This window comes from Schistocerca piceifrons, chromosome 4 (genome assembly GCF_021461385.2).
Source record: "Schistocerca piceifrons isolate TAMUIC-IGC-003096 chromosome 4, iqSchPice1.1, whole genome shotgun sequence".
NCBI lineage: Eukaryota > Metazoa > Arthropoda > Insecta > Orthoptera > Acrididae > Schistocerca > Schistocerca piceifrons.
This window is the reverse complement of record NC_060141.1, coordinates 437,451,160-437,468,988: the sequence shown is the minus strand read 5'-3', so window position 1 is coordinate 437,468,988 and position 17,829 is coordinate 437,451,160.

The following is a 17,829-nucleotide window of genomic DNA, read 5'->3' as shown; positions in this document are numbered from 1 at the left end:
TTTAGCTATGATGCAGTGGTAAAGGATAGACTATATTGACCACGGGTATGTGCGTATAACGTTGTAAAATATGTTGCGTGACAGATTGGGCATAAACTGTCATGTAAGCTGTCAAAACTACACGCTTTACCGGACAGCAGCGGCAAGGCGAGGAAACGTACATTGCCGTTACATACGCTAACCCCCAGGGCAGGTAACTGGGGCGTTAGCGCCCACCAGGCAGGAAAAATACCACTCGTTGAAGTTTACAAATTGTAACAAGCGGAACGTAGTAAATAGTAATAAGCAGTCGAGGAAAGCTAATCAGATCCGCTTTCCCCAAGCACGCCGCTCGCTGCTCTTCGCCTCAGCGACACTACGAGCAGCAACACAAACCCAAGTCACTGTAGAATCCCGAGATGTCACAATGGTGGGGGTTTCTCCACTTAAATTGAAATGCACTGATATTAAAGCGTGCAGGATCTGGTTTACGACGAGATCGTGCACCCTCGTAACCGCACCCCTTCCATCCGGCAATCCATGCGCGCAGCCATCGGTCCTGTTGTATTCTCTCGCTGCGCGGACCTGGATCCTCCTGAGTCCCCAACCGAACTGCATACTGACACGACCTAGAAGAACAAACACTTCGCCCCAAAGATAGGGCCCCGGTTACTACATGTCGATAAACGCCGCTGCTGCCACCAGAGGACAGGCAACGCTTGCGAAACCAAGTGGCGCCAGTCAAGATGAGAAGAAGACAAACAACCGCAACCATGCCAATTAAACGATACGGTCTGGCCTCCAACAGAGGACGGAAACCTACAAACAGCACCAACACGAGCCGTAGCACGGCTCAGTATTCATTTCTTTCATGTCAGATCAATTGATGTAGTTCTAGGCGGAGGTTAGCGTCCTTAATGCGCAGGCTAGTCTCAGTTGCTGAAGCGTGCTCAGATCGGTAAGCATTGCCTCGTCAAGCAAGTGGTGAGATTATCTGGCCAGCACCCAACGAGCACAGCGCTAATTCAGCGCCCAGGCTGTTAGTCGGCACTCCAGCACTCCATTACCTCAGACTCCACAGTGTTGATGCGTTAGCTGGGCAGATGTAGGACTCACAGCAGAATGTGCCACGATGCACAGACACCAAGCTGGAAGCAAGCTGCAGTCGGCAACGTCATTGCTGCCAGCCAAGGAGTGTGCCCGCATAGGGCAATGAGCAGTAGGAGAGCTTGCCCATGCCGGGCGAAGGTGACTTGGTGGCTAAGTGGCTCATGAATGAACCACAGATTCCCAGGTTAGATGGTTTACCGCAGATGGAAGTTAGCCAGGAGGTGGCCTACTGGCTGGAAGGAACCAAGGCAAGAGCATTCGCTCTTATGTGTGGATAGCAGGCTCACCGATAGTCAAGATAGTGTCTATCAGAGACAGTCTGATGACCTGTTTTGGGGCACTGACCAGTGCATACTTGCCCTAGTGGTATTTGAGTGAGCTCAGTCTGCAGTACTTTCCCCCAGTAGGCCCTAGGCTTGAGGTGCAGTCGTTATGCAGTCATGAAGTCACCAACTCAGTGGCCAGTCCTTCTACTTTGTCGGTGGTACTGTAATCCTGGTGTGTTGCGACAATGTCACAACAGCACTTTTCAGTAGGGCCAGGTGATAACTTGCAATGTCAGCATAGTCTGAACATGACTTACCACTAAGGTTTTTTGCGCCACCCTGCCGTGACATCTTTCTGCTGAGTTTGTCATAGGTCTCTTCCACCTGGTCAAGCGGAGCACAGTGGAATCAATGCGTTCAGAACTGTCGTACTGAGCGCCAAGCAGGATTTTAGCCGCCCCAAACGATTAGCGCCTTAAAAGAATACGTTCGTAGCTTCCCTGTGCAGAGTAGTTCAGCCTTGTCAAATATCTTGAGTTAGGAAATAGGATTGTTTGCAGAAAGACAGGTCTACATACAGAAAGTTTGACGACGTCAGGAATACCGGTCGCAGGTTCGAGTCCTGCCTCGGGCATGGATGTGTGTGATGTCCTTAGGTTAGTTAGGTTTAACTAGTTCTAAGTCTAGGGGACTGATGACCTCAGATGTTAAGTCCCATAGTGCTCAGTGCCATTCAGGAATACCGATAATGTCAGCCCAGCGACACAGAAGGTGTTAGTTTCCCTGGCTATGATTTTCCTGAGTCCTCTCCAGCACTGAAAACATCTGTGCATGGGATGCCAAGAGAGTAGTTTGGCACTGCTCGCCAGCCACTACAAGGAATGAATTCTTGCATAAAGAATGCGGCGTGAAATGAAGTAACTGATTTGTCATCCAAGCTGTCTGGTTACTTACCCAGTCGGCCTACAGCAGCTGTGAATGCCAGAATTAGCTGCTCTGTGTACCAGGTTACGCATCATGCACATCCCCAAATCAATTACAGACTTAATAATGTATCCTCCCCATTATACTGTTAATCGCACAGTATGGACAATTTCATTATTTGATAGCCTTCCTGCTATTGTTGTTTTAGTGGACGACAGTGAATCAAGTTCAATGTCATAGTTACCTTTTGAGAGTCTGTGTTTCTCAAAACGTCAAGTTGGTCATCTACTAACACTTTCAGTATCTTCTTCAATTATTTGTTTCTCTCGTGAGCATTTCTTAAACACGTGCTACAAGGACGATCGTGTGGTACTTCTTACATCTTCAGATTATCTTCTAAACTGTAAAAATTACAATATTTAAAAATATTATAAAATGCCACACTACCACAAACATCATTTTGGAGCTTGTAAGAGTATAGTTTCTAGCAGTATACGTATGATGACACTGGTGCACTTAAATGTGATACTGAACCTTGTCATAGCATTGAGCTTAAGTTCAAGTACTAGTACAGGTTGCCTCCACGTAAGGTAAATGACGTCACAATCACAGATGGCGGTGAGCAATGAGCCTTATCAGTGTGCCCCAACCGGAACTCGAACCCGGGACCTCCTGCTTACATGGCAGACGCTCTATCCATCTGAGCCACTGAGGGAACAGAGGATAGTGCGGCTGCAACGACTTATCCCTTGCACGCTTCCCGTGAGACCCACATTCCCAACTATCCACAACCTCCATTTGTAGTGTTCCTACTAGATATTTGCCCATTCACTCATTACTCGCACCAGACTAAGCTGGCGAGTCCCGTAAGAGTTCGGGCAAAGTGTGCGCATTCGCACAGAAAAAGGTCAATGGCCGGGTAGCCTTTAACTATATGAAGATGGTATCTGTTCTCGAAAGAACAGATACCATTGATGACCGTGCAGCTTCTCTAGAATGAAATGATAATTAAATCGAAACCCTTAGCTGCCGACAGTCTGACGCGAGTAATGAGTGGATGGATAAATATATATTAGGAACACTACGAATGCAGGTTGTGGACAGTTAGGAATGTGAGTCTCACGGGAAGCATGCAAGTGATAAGTACCTGCAGACGCACTATTGTCTGTGCCCTCAGTGGCTCAGATGGATAGAGCGTCTGCGATGTAAGCACGAGATCCTGTGTTCGAGTCCCGGTCGGGGCACACATTTTCAGCTTTCCCCATTGATACGTATCAACAACACCTATCGGCAGCTAAGGGTTTCGATTTAATTATCCTTTCTTTAAAGTAATCCATGTTTTGGATAGAAATCATTTCATGCACGGAAAGCGTAAGACGTTATAATACCTCTACAATTCGGCCAATATTTTCATGTCTCCAGTGAAGTCGAATATGATCCTTCAGCTAGTGATTCTTAAATACACTCATGTTCAGAAAGAGCGGAAAATCTTGAATGACTAGAGACAGGACGTTCATATTCACAGGACATGTACATTAGTATGTTCTGCAGAATTGATTAGCAGTTGAACCAAGTCGGCCAGCGGGTTTAAGGTCATGATCGATATGGCTACGCAACACCACCTATCGGTAAAATGTGCCGGTAAAATGTGCCTGCGGCTCTGGATGTCGCTATAAACCCAAGGTAATGAATAATTGTGACTTGAGCAGGATGCCTCGCAGACGTATGCGCGAACCGTACCGTCAAATCAGTGAGTTTGAAACAGGGCCGTTATTGATATGAGAGAATATGGTGCATCAAACCGGGAAATTGATCCCTGTTTGGGACGAAGTGCTTCGGCAGTGCAACGGGTGTGCAGAATGGTTCAAAGAAGGGCCGCAGAACACGACAAGACGGGTCAGGTCGCGCCACCGAGACCACCTCCCGAGAAGACCGACACCTCATCCAAATGGCATTGCATGACAGATCTAGGTCCTCCTTGGCTCTGGCGCAACTGTGGAACAGTGGAACACTTCGTACTCTATCAGGGGTGACAGTCTCTCGCCGTTTATTACGGCATAAGTTGCGTGCGCGTCACCCGCTTCTCCGCCTACCTTTGGCGAATATTTAGAAACATGTGGACAGAAGTAACATCAGATAGTGTTTTGGGACGAATCCGAGTTCCGTTTGCCTGAAAACAATGGCCGCATTTTGATTCCCCATAGACAGAGGGAGCAGAATCACAGTACCTGCATTCGCACAAGACATTCAGCGCCAACTCAAGGCTCGGTGTGAGGCGCTTTTGGGTGCAGGCACAAATCACAGGTGGTACGTGTCCAGGACACTGTGACCAGTGTGACCTAGGTGAATGACATCCTGCTAACTGTAGCCATACCCTTTCTGCACAACACCCCAGACGCCGTTTTTCAGCAAGACGATGCACATCGACATGTTGCTGAATGAACACATGTCTTCTTCGTGGCACAGGGTGTCAGAATTTTGACCTGGCACGCCAGATCACCCGACTTGTCGCCAATCGAAAATGTGTGAGGTATGGTGAAACGATAGATACAGTGCTGCGACCTAATGCCAACCACCATAGATGAACTTTGGAAGCAGGTGAATGCAGCATGAATGGCTGTACCACATGTCGCCATTCGCGCCTTATACACGTCGATGCCATCACGCATGGAACAAGATATCAGGTCCCGTGGCAGACCCTGTGCCTACTAGTCAACAGGTCACATGCTGAACCCAAGTGACTGCTAGTCAACAGGACACATGCTGAACCCAAGTGACTGAAATGCTAATTATTCCTGCAGAACATACTAACTTACATACCTTGTGAATATGAACGGCCTATCCCTAGTCGTTCAAGGTTTTCTTTTTTTTCTGAACATGAGTCTAGTATTTTGTATGTGTAGTAGTTTTATGTACTTTCTCACCTCAGCAAATGAATGGTCATTTAATGGAATTATTTAGTTGATTTTAAACACTGAAAATAGTTTCCAAATGTTAAATAGAGAATGTAACATTCTTTTGGTCTCCCCAGTGGACCCATTTAAGAAAGCATACATATTTAGTAAAAGGAAGTTGGTGAGCTAAAATAGGAGAAAGTGTTGACCAAGTGTATAAGTGCATGCGCGCGCGCGCGCGTGTGTGTGTGTGTGTGTGTGTGTGTGTGTGTGTGTGTGTGTAATACCTAAGTGTACTTCTACTGAAAAGTGCTTTAACGACAGTGATTTCTGTTTCATAGTTAACAAAGTACGAATATGTAAATATACAGTCACTTTTATATGCCAAATACCGACACTGAATTTATTGCCACAAAAATGATCTTACCCTAACTAAAATAAGATTCTGAGACATAGCATATGAGGAAAGGTAAGGTGCATATTTAATGTAGACAGCAATGTGACTGGATGGAAAGAATAACTCGCCCATTTCTTCATGGAATCAAATTTTAAACAGGTGAAAATTCTTGATAGTCCTACACTTAACTGCTGTTGAAATGATGAATTACTTGTTGCTTCTGGGCTAACAATCGTTACATCTTACTGAAAGCATGAAGTAATTTTAACATTAATTGCACCCTTTACAGTAATTAACAGATATCTGGTTGTGACACATAGTACCTACAAAAACTTTGCCATTCACATGTACCACCAACATAGGATATGCTCAATCCAAGGATCATGTGTTTCTTTCCTTTCAAAGCTCCACCATAATGAAAACACATGTCTGACCTCCGTTACCAGTATAAAAGAAGCCATCTTCACTGAGTTTGTCTGGATGCTAATTAACTGTTGATGACCATTCACCGATGGATGCTAGTCTCTTATATGAATGCGTGGTGTCTGTTGTTACAGACATGTCTGAAAGATCAGTCATGCGTAATCTGCTCCTGAGATACATATTATGTAACATGTACATGGAGAGTGAGAACCCACCAGGGTGGCCGAGAGCGCAAACGCGCCGCTTCCTAGACTCGGGTGGGCGCGCCGGCTCCAGATCGAATCCGCCCAGCGGACTCACGACGAGGGCCAGTGTGCCAGCCAGCCTGGATGTGGTTTTCAGGCGGTTTTCCACTTCCCTCTAGGTGAATACCAGGCTGATCCCCACGTTCCGGCTCAGTTATACGACTAGCAGACATTTGAAACACGTTTGCACTCTTCTATGGATTACACTAGATGCAGACAGTTGGGGCGCACACCTTCCATCCTGGGGAGGTATGGGGTGGCGACAGGAAGGGTATCCAGCCACCCCTTACAATTAGTGCACCAAATCTGGCTAACCCTAACAGCAGACCATGCAAGCCGAGATAAATACACTCCTGGAAATTGAAATAAGAACACCGTGAATTCATTGTCCCAGGAAGGGGAAACTTTATTGACACATTCCTGGGGTCAGATGCATCACATGATCACACTGACAGAACCACAGGCACATAGACACAGGCAACAGAGCATGCACAATGTCGGCACTAGTACAGTGTATATCCACCTTTCGCAGCAATGCAGGCTGCTATTCTCCCATGGAGACGATCGTAGAGATGCTGGATGTAGTCCTGTGGAACGGCTTGCCATGCCATTTCCACCTGGCGCCTCAGTTGGACCAGCGTTCGTGCTGGACGTGCAGACCGCGTGAGACGACGCTTCATCCAGTCCCAAACATGCTCAATGGGGGACAGATCCGGAGATCTTGCTGGCCAGGGTAGTTGACTTACACCTTCTAGAGCACGTTGGGTGGCACGGGATACATGCGGACGTGCATTGTCCTGTTGGAACAGCAAGTTCCCTTGCCGGTCTAGGAATGGTAGAACGATGGGTTCGATGACGGTTTGGATGTACCGTGCACTATTCAGTGTCCCCTCGACGATCACCAGTGGTGTACATCCAGTGTAGGAGATCGCTCCCCACACCAAGATGCCGGGTGTTGGCCCTGTGTGCCTCGGTCGTATGCAGTCCTCATTGTGGCGCTCACCTGCACGGCGCCAAACACGCATACGACCATCATTGGCACCAAGGCAGAAGCGACTCTCATCGCTGAAGACGACACGTCTCCATTCGTCCCTCCATTCACGCCTGTCGCGACACCACTGGAGGCGGGCTGCACGATGTTGGGGCGTGAGCGGAAGACGGCCTAACGGTGTGCGGGACCGTAGCCCAGCTTCATGGAGACGGTTGCGAATGGTCCTCGCCGATACCCCAGGAGCAACAGTGTCCCTAATTTGCTGGGAAGTGGCGGTGCGGTCCCCTACGGCACTGCGTAGGATCCTACGGTCTTGGCGTGCATCCGTGCGTCGCTGCGGTCCGGTCCCAGGTCGACGGGCACGTGCACCTTCCGCCGACCACTGGCGACAACATCGATGTACTGTGGAGACCTCACGCCCCACGTGTTGAGCAATTCGGCGGTACGTCCACCCGGCCTCCCGCATGCCCACTATACGCCCTCGCTCAAAGTCCGTCAACTGCACATACGGTTCACGTCCACGCTGTCGCGGCATGCTACCAGTGTTAAAGACTGCGATGGAGCTCCGTATGCCACGGCAAACTGGCTGACACTGACGGCGGCGGTGCACAAATGCTGCGCAGCTAGCGCCATTCGACGGCCAACACCGCGGTTCCTGGTGTGTCCACTGTGCTTGTACAGCCCTCTCGCAGTGTCCGGAGCTAGTAAGGTGGGTCTGACACACCGGTGTCAATGTGTTCTTTTTTCCATTTCCAGGAGTGTACATGTAAAGAGAGAGAGAGAGAGGTGGAGGGTGAGAAAGGGAAGAAAAATGAAGGAACTAATGATATCAGCTGCATCCGGACTTCATACCGAAAAGAGTGATAATGTGTGTCAGACTGGGACTTGAACCCAAGATCTGTTGCTTACTAGCCAGTTGCGTTAACCACTGCGCCACCCAGATACAATGTTTATCTTAAATTTAAGGGTTATCTCGGTATGCTCCCCAACAGGCACACACTCCCATGTAATGCTACCTGTCTGCAGTCCCTATGCATGTCCTTCATGCTCGCTAGTATTAGAGATCCAAAGTTAATGTGCATCTGCAATGAATGTTGTGAACCCATTGCCCAGATCAGACATGTCTGAAAGAACACACACCATGTATTCATATAACTGATTTACCTCGATGGTCAATGACTCCACAACCTTCAGCCTCCAGTGGGAATCTAAAATTAACGAGCATGGAGGACATGGACAGGAACTGCGGATAGGTGGCACTAGATGGGAGTGTGGATCACCTGGACAGCATGCCGAGTTAGTCCATGAATTTGCAATAAACGAAGTCTCTGGAGCCGTGGTGGTTACCGCAACTGCCTAGTAAGTACACTATGTGATCAAAAGTTGCCGGACACCACAAGAAACATACATTTTTCTTATTGTGTGCATCGTGCTGCCACCTGCTGCCAGGTGTTCCATATCAGTGACCGCAGTAGTCATTAGACATCGTCAGAGAGCACAATGGGGCACTTAGCGGAACTCTTGCACTTCGAAAGCGGTCCGATGATTGGATGTCACTAGTGTCATACGTCCGTACGTGAGATTTCCGCACTCCTAAACATCCCTAGGTCCACTCTTTCCGATGTGATAGTGACGTGGAAACGTGAAGCGACACTTACCACACAAAAGCGTACAGGCCGACCTCGTCTGACGTGAAGGGACACGTACAGCACAAAAGCGTACTGGCCGACCTCGTCTGTTGACTGACCATCAAACAGGAATTCCAAACTGCATCAGGGTCCACTGTAAGTACAACGACAGTTAGGCAGGGGATGAGAATACTTGGATTTCAAGGTCGAGCGGCTGTTCATAAGCCATACATCACGCCGGTAAATGCCAAACGACGCCTTTCTTGGTGTAAGGAGCGTACACATTTGACGATTGAACAGTGGAAAAAATTGTGTGGATTGACGAATCACGGCAAACAATGTGGCGATCCGATAGCAGGGCGTGGGTATGGCGAATGCCCCGTAAACGTTCTCTCCCAGCGTGTGTAGTGCTATCAGTTAAATTCGGAGGCAGAGGTGTTATGGTGTGGTCGTGTTTTTCATGGAGTGGGCTTGCATCACTTGTTGTTTTGCGTGGCACTATCGTAGCACAGGCGTACATTGATGTTTTAAGCGCCTTCTTGTTTCCCACTGTTGAAGAGCAATTAGGGGATGGTGACTGCATCTTTCAACACGATCGAGCACCTCTACATAATGCACGGCCTCTGGCGGAGTGGTTACACGACAATAACACCACTGTATGGACTGGCCTGCACAGAGTCATGACTTGAATCCTACAGAACACCTTTGGGATGTTTTGGAACGTCGACTTCGTGCCAGACCTCACCGACCGAGATCGATACCTCTCCTCAGTGCAGCAGTCAGTGGATAATGGGCTGCCATTCCCCAAGAAATCTCCCAGCACCCGATTGAACATATACTTGCGAGAGCGGAAGCTGTCATCATGGCTAAGGGTGGAGCAACACCATATTGTATTCCAGCACTACCGATGGAGGGCGCCACGAACTTGTAAGTCATTTCCAGCCAGGTGTCCGGATACTTTTGATCATATAGTGTAAGAGATGACATGTTCGAGTCCCAGTCCAGCAGACATTTTCACTTATTGCTGCTGATTCTGCATTAAGTTACTGTCCAGCTGATATCATTAGTTCCTTCCCTTTCCTTTCCTTTCTCTCCCCTCCACCTTCAATTTACATAAGATGCTAGCCTCACCTCATATTTGTTGTATTTGGGATGAACTAAATTTATGTGTGTGAGGATGTTTTGCGCGTCATTTGTTCAATTTTATAATGGCGTTGTTTATCGCCATATTAGACTGCGATGTTATTTTCCCTCTGTGTGAGCAACCAAAGCTAGCACATGCACTTCAAGTCAGTGGTACAGCAAGTCTGGATGCGGCACCTAAGTGCAAAGTGCGCCAGAATCACTATTCTCATACTACTGTTTCTGCTTTCCTTTTTGCCATGAACTTGCAAGAGTACTACTGGTAATTCATAAATCTAAATATCTGTTCATAAATCTAAATATTGTTCCCTGGACATAATAGTATCCACCTGGTCATATTTTTGCGGCAGTATTTTATTTTCAATCTTCTAAGTTCTTTTGGGAAACAAGAAATCTCCAGCTAGTACCGAGCCTATATTCTCGCTTTATTTTCTAATTCCATTACCCACTTTCCCTTTTCGTCTATAACCGCTGTTCTTGTTCTGCACCACCTAACATTGTCGTTTATTAGGGTTTACTTTAGTCTGTTTCAGCTGTATACCCATTTCGTTATATATTCCCTCCACCTGTTTCTCTTTAGTTTTTGTATAGCTCCAGCCAATTTCCATTGTGAGTAACCTGTATTGTAACTATTGACTATGGAACATTTTAATATTTTCGTTTTTCTTTTTTTATTTCGGCACTTGACATTTTTCATAACTGGCTATCTCTAAAAAAAAATGGTTCAAATGCCTCTGAGTACTATGGGACTTAACTTCTGAGGTCATCAGTCCCCTAGAACGTAGAACTACTTAAACCTAACTAACCTAAGGACATCACACACATCCATGCCCGAGGCAGGATTCGAACCTGCGACCGTAGCGGTCGCGCGTTTCCAGACTGTAGCGCCTAGAACCGCTCGGCCACCCCGACCGGCTGGCTATCTCTACTTCACCTCTTTCAATAATAGCATTTTTCAACTGCCTTTACGTAACCTCATTTACACGGTTCCATCAAGTTGCAGCACTATTAATATATTTCATATCATCAGAAGTTATTCCCGAGCACTGTCAATTTTAAGTTTCTTCGGCTTGTCGAGGTTAAAAAGTTTCAGCTGCTTTCTTTTAAGTTCCTTGGTTCGGAGTGGAGTATTACTACTGCAACGTTATAGCTACCATTAATATAAGAGCTACCATTAATATAAGAGATACCTCTTGCAACGCTTCACAAACAGACCAGTTTACATTAAGGTTATGCTTAAATTTATCCGACTGTATTTATCATTACAACGCTACTACGAGAAGGCACATTAAGCTGTCGATCCGACGTTAGCAGTTGTAGAAGTACTCTGTCCGTGGAATCCAGCTCAAGCTCTACATGTGTAACGCTAAGCATGATTCTATTCGTGTCACAGCCTAGTGCATTACTAACTTTTTTTCAGACACCTCTGAAAAACTGAGCAAATATTACAATATTTTGCTGGAATTTCGTCGGTCTTACATACAGAATATAAATAATTAATCATAATCGGTTTCAGACTGCGGAGAATCTATAAAAATGCGAAACAATAGAGGAGAAAGTTCTGAGTTAACACGTACATTACATTCAAAATGTTGGCGTCAAGCGATGCTTTGCAGAAGCCGTGAGTTTACATCGAATCTCTAGATTCCCACCTCTGAGATTCTTCCACCTGTTGATGGGCTGGAATTTGTCTTCGGTTGACAGTAAATTAGCGCCTTTGTGCCAGTTTCACATGGCTATGCCGTGAAAGCGCTTTTGTCGCACTTTCGCTGGTTCGTAGAATACAAGAGTTTTGCGTTAGCAGCAATATGGCCCACGCATCGATTGCCATTGGTCGATCGCATTTGGACGCGTTTTAACGACATGCCTCTATGTCACACGAACGGGATAACAGCCCGATATCTGGAGAAATAAATGGAAGCGCTAGAAGCGTTCGTTTGTTCTCGTATTTGGATTTAATATACGAGCGTCAAGTGAATATTTTTCTTCCGCTTTCATCGGATTTATTGAATACCGGTAGCCATCCTCGTAACATTTTGTGACCTGCAAAACACACTCACCCACACACACACGCGCACAAACTGAAAACAGACAAGTAACGTCGAGATCAATGAAGAGAGGGAGATGAGCTGAATAACTGTTAATCTTTTCCGATGTAGCATGCTTGGTCGACAACGTCTAGTGCGTCGGAAGTGCCTTCCAATTACCTAAATGAGTGGAGCCTCATCTCTTTGTAAAATGTTTCCGGTACTCTGACTGCGTCTGTTATGAGTTAAATCTGAACGTTTGGAGGCTTATTCCCAACTTCCCTTAGATAGGAAGAATCTACAAAATTTCAGACGTCGCCTTTTTGGACTTTGCCGGTTGACTGAAGTCCGATTAAAATTACTTGATAGTCGACACTTTACACGCTGGAGCTGGTTTCCTTCAATCACGCCCGAACAGTTCGCTGTTTACCTTGTTCTGTTTTCTTTCGTGATGTGTTTGGATCGCGAATCCTGGGTCTGCCACTTTTATATCGTATTTCAGCAAACGTGATAACCACACCGAAGTCAAAACACACACACACTCTTACACTCATAACAATGCTCTTGATATACAGCACTAGCCAGACACTACTGGATCCTTCCGCAATTCAGCGTCATCTTTACAGTTATTATAATTACAGAAATCTGCTTACATTAGATAAGCTTCGCATGACATTATGTGACGCTGAATTTTTTAAGACTGTAATTCATCGTTGCTATTGGGGCCCGTAGTCATAAATGTAACTGCTTTACGAAGCATAATGGCATAGAGCAATGGTAGGCGCATAAACTTATCGTGTTGAACGTCGCAGGTTCGAATCTCGTCTATTGAACGGAAATTTCTTTCATTTTTAAATCCAGTCAAAAGAGTTTCATTGTTATTGTTATTCAATTTATTGTGTTAAGAGTAATTTTTATTACTTTATTGACTTCTTTATTTGCTCTTATTCTTTTCCTATTATCCTTATTTCATTTGGAATCTGCCGGAATCGGCTATTATATGCAACCAAGTGACAACCACGACTGCTCGTCGGTTGGTAACTCAGCAAGCGAGTGGAGTAGCGCAGTGGTTATCACACTGGACTCGCATTTGGGATGGCAACGGTTCAAACCCATTTCCGGCCACGATGAATTAGGTTTTTCGTTATTTCCCTAAATCGCTTAAGGGAAATACCTGGATGGTTCCTTCGAAAGACCATGGTTGCTTTCCTTCTCCATCCTTCCTTAACCGGAGCTTGTGCTCCGATTCTAATGGCCACGTTGTTGATAGGACATTAGACGCAAATCTCCTCCTTCTCCTCTGATAGCCACGGTAAGGATAGTTTTAGGTAACTAATGAATGTTAAGGAGTTATTGTAGCTTGTTTTTAAGCGCTGAAATTGAAATTTTTCTGCCTTGAGTTCCCTCACAGAGGTTAGGTTTAATCGCCATGATTTTACACTCACGCTCATAAATTAAGGATAATTGCAGAACGTGGTGCCACACAACGTGGCACTACACAAAACTGGCGCTAATAGCATAGGCACATAGGGAACACACACGACATAGAACTGTAAGTCCATGGTATTGGTGATAAGTTGATAAAACCGTCCCGAAACACATGTGCTACAAAACGCCACTGTTTCCTGCGCATGTACCCTGACATCAGTATGGGTTATGATCACTACGCACACGTACATAGGCCGCACAAAACTCTGGACCAGGTGGTCGAGCAGGTGCTGGTGCATAGCCTCCCATTCTTGCACCAGTGCCTGTCGGAGCTCCTGAAGTATCGTAGGGGTTTAAAGACGTGCAGCGATACGTGGACCAAGACCATCACAGACGTGCTCGATGGGGTTTATGTCTGGAGAACAGGCAGGCCACTCCATTCGCCTGATATCTTCTGTTTCAAGGTACTCCTCCACGATGGCAGCTCGGTGGGGCCGTGCGTTATCATCCATCAGGAGTAAGGTGGGACCCACTGCACCCCTAAAAAGGCGGGCATGTGCAAAATGACGTCCCAATACACCTGACCTGTTACAGTTCGTCTGTCAAAGACATGCAGGGGTGTACGTGCACCAATCATAATCCCACCCCACACCATCAAACCACGACCTCCATACAGGTCCCTTTCTTGGACAGTAAGGGGTTGGTAGCTGGTTCCTGGTTCACGTCAAATGAAAACCCGGCGAGAATCACTGTTCGGACTATACCTGGACTCGTCCGTGAACATAAACTGGGACAACTGTTCCAATGACCATGTACTGAGTTCTTGACACCTGGCCTTACGGGCTCCCCTGTGATCAGGCGTCAGCGGAATGCACCTTGCAGGTCTCCAGTTGAATAAACCATGTCTGTTCAGCGGTCTGTAGACTGTGTGTCTGGAGACAACTGTTCCAGTGGCTACCGCAGCCACTGGAACAGTTCCCGAGCAAGGCTACCTGCAGTACTCCGTGGCCGTCTGCGGGTACTGAAGGTGAGATATAGGTTTTCTTGTGGTGTTCATTGTGGAAGTCCCGCACTGTAGCGCCTGGACATGTTTCCTCTCTGCTGGAATCGTTGTCATAATCTTGAGATCACACTTTGTGACACACGGAGGGCCCGTGCTACGACCTGCTGTGTCTGACCACCATCCAGTCTCCTTAGTATTCTACCCCTCATAACGTCATTAATATGTGTTTTTGAGCCATTTTCAACACACAGTCACCATTAGAACGTCTGAAAACGTCTGCACGTTTACTCGCAGCACCGAAATGCACCAACAGAACTCTGCGTATGTAGACTGCTGCCAGCGCCAATGTGCGACGACCGCAGGTCAAATGCACAGCATGGTCATACCTCGAGGTGATTTAAACCCGCACACCTCCAACCAGAGCGTTTTTTCACCATGTATCGGATGCGTGTGGTGTCCTTACGTTAGTTAGATTTACGTAGTTCTAAGTTCTAGGGGACTGATGACCTAAGATGTTAAGTCCCATAGTGCTCAGAGCCATTTTTTGTCCCCATGTAACAGCATTATCCTTAATTTATGAGCATGAGTGTAGTTCTGCCGCTGATTTTTGACCACTGTTTTCTCGCATACATTGCATATCACGGGTATGTGGTTAGATTATGACATGACTTTAAATTGAAGACGACGAAACGCGTTTCTGTCGCAGTTCAGTCATTAATCACTTAAAATCAGCTGTCGACAAGGCATCTCGCACTACCGTCATACCTCGCGGTGGGCTGCTTCCAGCATTGCTCCACTTTACACATCGGCAGCATTTGTGTGGAGATCCGCCGTGTGTAGTGGCAAGTGGCAGACGTCTGTCAAGTAATTTTAATCAGACTGTGGTCGTGGCTAATTTCTCCAACGAGATCAGCGAGAACTTGCTTGTATTCGAAATAATTTGTATCCATCGCAATGGATGATACTTTCGTGCTGCCTCTTGGCAAAGCTGCACAGCATGGAACACATCCTCTACGCTAACCACAATAGTTAAAATGGGGAGCGAAGATGGTTCAAATGGCTCTGAGCACGATGGGACTTAACATCTGAAGTCATCAGTCCCCTAGAACTTAGAACTACTTAAACCTAACTAACCTAACGACATCACACACATCCATGCTCGAGGCAGGATTCGAACCTGCGACCATAGCGGTCGCTCGTTTCCAGACTGAGCGCCTAGAACCGCTCGGCCACACAGGCCGGCGGGGAGCGAAGATTGGTTGTCAACTGTGCACTGTTAATTGAGTGGCGTAATCTCGGACGGTTCTTGTACAGTAGATCTTAAAGGGGTCCCACACATGAATAATCAATTAGCTTGGTCATTAAATCAAATTTGTATGTATATTTAACACAATAAATGAAAGATGAGAACTAGGGTATAGGTATTTTATCAAATTTTTATGCCTATTTGACAAATAATTAGAGGATGAGTGCCCGATTAGCGTAAATAATGGGTTAAAGCTAGCACACTCTAGTTTACATTAGCGCCTGCTTCGGTTAGTATTCGTCCTGTAATCGGAACCCTGTCAAATGCATCCAGATGTGGCCGCAGAGTCCAACTTCCAATAAATGCTCGATCGGAGTATCGTGTTATCTATGAGGATGGGTGTGTGAGGTCTGCATCAGTTTCTTTGGCTCACTCCAAGCCACTGACAAACCAAATGTTGTTCGAGTCTTCCCGAAAAGTTCTCTCTTGAAATTTCAACAGTAAATCTCTCCATGATGCACAAGGCCTCTCTTGTAGCGTCTGCCGCTGGAGTTTGTTGAGTATTTCTGAAACACTCGCACTCCAATTAAACGATCCGGTGACGAAACGTGACGCTCTTAATCGGACCTTCTGAATCCCCTGTATCAGTTCAAAAATGGCTCTAAACACTATGTGACTTACCATCTGAGGTCATCAGTCCCCTAGACCACGTAAACCTAATTACCCTAAGAACATCACACACATCCATGCCACAGCGGCCGGCTCTTCTATCACTCTTACCTGATAAGGATCCCAGGCTGATGAACAATACTTACGAACCGGTAGAACAAGCCACTTTTTTCGTGGATGAGTTACATTTCCAAAGATTCTTCCAATGAGTCCCAATGTGGCACCTGCTTTTCCACTATTTGTTTTATGTGATCACTCCACTTAGGGTCGCTGTTAATAGTTGCACTTGGATATTTTACTGAACAGTTTTGTTTCCAGAAATTTGTCATCAATAATGTAGTAGTACAGTTATGGATTTCTTTTCGTATGAATGCGAAATATGTTTGCATTTACCTATGTTCAGGGCCAGCTGCACCATTCAACAACACTCTGTAAGTAATTTTGCAAATCGATGCTGTCCTCTGCCATCGCTGCTTTTCTACAGACAACCGCATTATTTACGTATAGCCTTAAAGAGATTCCGACCCCTTTTCTATCACAAACTTTTATATACATTGTGAACAGTAACGGTCCTTATCACACTTCCTTGCGGTTCCATGGAAATTTACATGGTTCAAATGACTCTGAGCACTATGGGACTTAACATCTGAGGTCATCAGTCCCCTAGACTTAGAACTACTTAAACCTAACTAACCCAAGGACATCACACACATCCATGCCCGAGGTAGGATTCGAACCTGCGACCGTAGTGGTCGCGCGGTTCCGGATTGAAGCGTCTATAACCGCTCGGCCACAACGGCCGGCTAGGAAATTTCCGTCTGTCGATTTTGTGCCGGTAAAAGAGACATGTTGAGCTGTATCTGGAAGGAAAGCCTCAGTCCAGTGGCAAATGTGGTCCTATATACAGTCAGATCTTATTTTTTTATCATTAGATGACAGTGTGGGACTGTGTCGAATGCTTTCCTGACGTCAAGCAACACGACATCAATCTGAACGCCGTTGTTTACAGCGGTATGGATCTCATGGAAGAACAGAGTGAGATAAGTTTCGAAAGATGTCTGTATACGGACTCCATGTCGACCTTTATAGAGGAGATTTTCGTTCCCAAAAAGCCTCATAGTTCTTGAGTGTAAAACATGTTCCATAATTCTACAAGAGATTGACACTAACGATATAGATCTATAATTATATGCGTCTGTCCTCCTATCGAGAATGATTTGTGCTTTTTTTCCAGTCTCTAGGTATCTACGATAAATAGCTGCAAGAAAGGGAGCAACTTCTTTCGCATAATCTTTGTAGAATCCTATAGGCATATCATCTGGTCCTGACACCTTTCCACTACATTTCCAGTACTAAGCGATTATAGTTGTTTTTCTACTCGGCGATCGGTTATCTCAATACCGGACATTTCGACATCTGTACGGTGACTGAAAGGAGGGACCGCATTACGATTTGC